The following is a 5,219-nucleotide window of genomic DNA, read 5'->3' as shown; positions in this document are numbered from 1 at the left end:
GATGGTTATTTATGTAGCTGGAAGGTCCGGCTTTTTTCCCCCAGTGATTAAAACCTCCTGCAAACATGGCTTTTAGCACAGGTTCCAAACATATTTTTTGTGTGTATAATTGGAAGGCTGACACTTACCTGAGTGCTAGTTTAGGAATGAAGCAGATTTTTTAATTAAGTCAAGCCTGAGATTCATGGCTACCTTAACATACAACATTATAATACAAAGAAGAGAATAACTAACTTGGTCTTCCTCTTCATGTCACACTTGGCTTGGCTGTGTGTCTTTATGTAAGAGGATTCATCAATGTCCAATGCAGAAAGAGACCAAATGTTGAAGACTGAGAAATGCAATTATCTTAAGAATGTGTGCATATATTTTCTTTCCCTTCCCCCTCCCTCTCTCCTTGTCTCTTGTGTATTAGAATATTAGCTAAGCACAGGACATTAAAAACATCCCTCTCCTCTCTATTGAAATGAAGCCTCCCTTTGTGTGGCATCCTGTATACTTGGTAAAGACTGTGGACTGTGTAGTCTTCAGTTGGCCCAATTAGTTTTCACCCCAGCTGTGATGTTTGCATGCTGTGTGCCCATGGACAGTCTTAGTTCTGACCACATGGGGTGACTATAGAGATAAAAATATCCAACATAGATAAGACTCTGAGAAGAAAGCTCATTGTCTGATATGAGCTCATATAACAAGGACCCTTCCATATACCTCAGATCTCTGCCTCAGAGCAGTCTGGCCACCAACTTGAAGGCATGCAGTTGGTGGGGGCCATGCTGGGACACTTGTCTGCACTTGGAATCGCTTATGGCCTCCTTGTTCACAGCCTGTTCTCCTCCACACTCATGAATGACATCAAATCCCAGTTGCCAATCACCCCTTGTGTGCATGAAGAAATGTTATCTTATTTATTGGCTATAGAATAGGGGAATTTGACCTTACACACATCCTTGAATGCCTATCTGCACTGATATGGATCTTGACATAACTTTTCTTGTCTGATGCAGAAGCTGCTCTTTCATCTGCAATGGGGTGATGACTTCATCATTGTTAGAAATGATGAGAAGACATGAAATTGAGGAGCAGCTTATCCACCCTTGTAATTCTGAGGGGAGAAAGCCCTGGGATACTGTTATTCTTTCTATACATGGTTACATAGCCATTTTCATGTAAATATATCATGGATTTTGACCATCCATATTGACCTATGGCTCACTAATCTCCCCTTTTTGGCTCACTACCCTCTCCCCCTGGCCCAACTGTAAATATGCAGTAAATACCAGGGGTCACACTAAGAGTGGGAACATTCTCTCATGCTTTAAAGAATTCTTTAATGGTTTAGTTATTTGTCTCAAGCTGTTAGGACAAAGTAACCTGGCAAAAGCAAGAAAGTATTTCTATTGACTCACATTTGAAGATCCAGTCCTTCATGGTGGGGAAGGCAAGGCAGCAGGAGTGTGAGGATGCTGGTCACATTCATCCACAGTCAGGAAGCAGAGAGTGACAAATGCTGGCACCCAATTACCACCAGCCTATGCAATAGCTGCTTACTCTAAGATGTGTCCCCCCAGCCCCCAGTAACCTAACTAGATAATCCCTCACAGTCATGCCCAGAGGCTTAGGGGATTGATTCTAGATCCTGTCAAGCTGACAATCAATATAGCCATCATAGGTGGCTAGAAAGCTGGCCAATCTCGACAGCATGCCTTCACTGGTCACTGATCTCCCTGTTAGCCCAGGAATACATTGTCCATAGCAGCAAAGGAAAACAGAATGGTGTATCTGCTCACAAGGAGGCTTATAAGAGGTGACACAATGGCAAGGGTAGTTGTAACTAGACTGGGATAAATGTTAAAAGGAAATACAACTCATGGTCACCCTCACATGTCCAGAAGTAAACCATAAAAGCAAAGAAGTCAGAATGAAAATTCAGTCATGTTTCCAACACAGGGTTCAGTTGTTAAACTACAAACTTGATAGGAAAGGACAGAGGACTTGCCAATGTCATACAAATGTTGTTCTCCAGTTTGAAAGCCCTTTCTTGTTCTGCTGTTCCTATGCTCACCTCGTGCTTGTATCCTTGGACTTCATCCTCCTGACAAACCCAGAAGATAGGCTCCTGTCAGCATCTCCACTTTATAGTAAGGTCAACGTGAGGTCTCTAAGTGTGGGCACTGTGGCCAAGGTCTTAAAGAGATTCTAAACAGTAGAGCAGATGTAATTCATGCTGTTCTCAGTCCAAAGCTCATCCTCCATTATGTCACCTTCCAGGATAATCTAGTCCAATAGGGGCATTGATATAATCCCCAGTGATCATCTAAGATGATCAGATTTAAGTGTGTTTGGGAAGTCTGATAGATGTAGGGATGAACCTAACAGTCACATCCCATGAAACTCAAGCACATGTTGCTACAGGAATGAAGGGATTGCTGCCTTTGAAAGCCATCAAAGAAGGGATGAAGGAGAAATAGGAGCTTGTTTATTCAGGGAACATCTCTAGCCCCGAGAGCAGAAAGCAAACCCTTATGCTTGTTAACCATCAGCTTATCATGATTATAGTCAGAGCAAGTTCCCTTCAGTTGCCTCCTTTCAGAGACTTTCCAAATGTGTATCTATACCTACCTTTTATTTTATAAGAATGGTAGGCCTCCAGGTGCAGAGGCTTAAACAACACCTGCAGGAGAAATGTGTACCAAAGTTCAGCATCCCCGAGGAAGAGAGGAGGGAGATTTATTTAAAATTACATTTTCCTTGAGCATGGAGCCCTCATCAAGATAAACAAGATTGCAGTCCCAAATAATAAATGTAATCTAAGGAAATCAGGGTGCTTTTCTTTCCTGTTTGAAGCCGCACCTGAATTGGCTTCTATGTCTCTTTATGACAGTTATGCTAATGTGAGCAGAGACTGGGTGCAACTCACACAAAAGCCAGGCTTTCTTCATAATCGTGTAAGCACAGGGATTGCTTTTATTTTATTAGCTGAGGTGTATAAAGCACAATATTGGCACAGGCTTTGCTGTATTTGGAAATAAAGAGACATGTAATAACAGTATTGCTGGAAAAAGAAAATGCTGTTGGGTATTATGTTTCCTGGTCCACTAGGGATCTGGACTTCTGCATTTCCCTGCTTTCCTTACTACACTTCTGTTCAGATGACCAAATGCACACAAAGGAGAAAACAATGCATCTTATGCCAGAAGCCAGGAAGTGCAACTGCCTAAGTGTTTGCCACGGTGTGTAAGTTAGAGCTGCTACACAGTTTTAGAAGGGACACATGTACACAAGGAACCCCACGCATGAAAGAAAGTGGAAGAAACATGAAGAACCTAGGGCAGTGGTTCTCAACCTTCCTAATGCTGCGACCCTTTAGTACAGTTCCTCATGCTATGGTGCCCTCCCGCAGCCATAAAATTATTTCATTGCTACTTCATACTGTAATTTTGCTACTGTTATGAATCGTAATGTAAATATCTAATATGCAAGATATTAGATACAAGACCCCCAAAAGGATCACAACCCACAGCCTGAGAACCACTGACTTAGGGGAAGGTACCACTAAGAAAAGCCAAATGGTGGGGACCAAGGCAGAGACATTAATATTATCAAATGATGAGGGGTGGGTAAGTTTTAATCTTGGTGCAATAAAACAACAAAAACAGGTATCTGCTTATCTTCACAGATTACATGTTGTGTGTGTGTGTGTGGCACGGTATGTAAAAAGCAGAACAGGAAACTCATAGACAGGAAAACACAACCCTACATACACCCAAAGCACAGGCGGAACTACTGAGGTCAAATATCTCACCAAAAAAGCTAAAAAGGAACTAAAAGAAGTTATTAAAAGAAAGATCCTGGAGTGTAACAAAAAATAAAAGTCTAACTCAATGTTAACTGTAAGGAACACAACCCAAACGAAGTGGTAGAGAAAAATGCAAAGCCACTGCTCAGTGAGTTAGAAAGCCCAGCAGGTGCCAGCCAAGGTTGTGCACAGTGTTAGCTGCACTCTGCTAAGAGCAGCCACACCAGGGTGGGACTATCTTTATAGCCATTTTACAGTGCAGAGCATAGGATCTTAAAAAGGTAAGTTAAGTCTCTCAAAATCACACAGTTCACTCGGTGGTAGATCCACAGAGTTCTGCCTCGAGGAGAAAAAAGAAAGAAAAAACAAAAATATAGCAGTCAGATTCAAATAAGAGAAAGACAGGCCAGCAATATTGTCATCTGCTTGATTGGCGCTGCAATATTGGACAGGAAATTGTACACTGCTCCCAGAAAACAGATAATGAAGAATTTAAAAGGCACAAGACAAAAAAAGAAAATAAATCTCTATAATAAAATGTCAGAAAAATTAAGATTCCATAATAAGTATAAGAGAAAGAGCTAAACTAATAGTAAAGACATTGCATGAAATCTGGTGTATGGACCAGTCCCAAGATTTTTAGAAATAGCAGGGTGTGATTCACCCAGCAACAAATGGAAGACACATCTCTTTCTAACAGTTACAACTGATTTAGAAAACATTTCCAAAATTTAGTAATGTTTTATTAAAGAAGAAATGCAGACCTAAAGAGATGGCTGAGCGGTTAAGAGCACACACTGCTCTTACAGAGGAACCTGGTTCAGTTGCCAGCATTCATCTGGTGGCTCAAACATCTGAAAGCAGGAGGAGCAAGCCAGGAAGCAGCATCCTCCATGGCGTCTGCATCAGCTCCCGACTCCAGATTCCTGCCCTTACTGCTTTTGATGATGAACTGCTACGTGGATCTGTGAAGGAAATCAACCCTTTCCTTTCTAGGTTGCTTTTGGTCATGGTGTTTCATCATAGTAATCCTAATCCTAACTAAGACACTCCATACAAATACTTTTAAATGCCTCATATGATGAATTATGCATATTTTTAACCATTTAAAGAGTACAATCTATAGGTGTTATTATATTTGAAATAATGCATTATACAAACACTGGAGGATGCTGCTTCCTGGCTTGCTCCTCCTGCTTTCTAATAGAACCCAGGACCACCATCCCAGGGATGGCACCACCCACAATGGGCTGCCCACCCTCACCAACCACTAATTAAGAAAATTCCCTACAACTGGATCTTACGGAGGCATTTTCTCAGTTGAGGTTCCCTCTGTTACCAATAACTCTAGTTTATGTCAAGTTGTCATAAAACTTGCCAGCACAACTGACCTCTTGTCAACTTGACACACAAATGCAACACT

This window comes from Peromyscus maniculatus, chromosome 4 (genome assembly GCF_049852395.1).
Source record: "Peromyscus maniculatus bairdii isolate BWxNUB_F1_BW_parent chromosome 4, HU_Pman_BW_mat_3.1, whole genome shotgun sequence".
NCBI classification, from domain to species: Eukaryota; Metazoa; Chordata; class Mammalia; order Rodentia; family Cricetidae; genus Peromyscus; species Peromyscus maniculatus.
The sequence above is the reverse complement of the archived record's forward strand: the minus strand, read 5'-3'. Positions refer to the sequence as shown.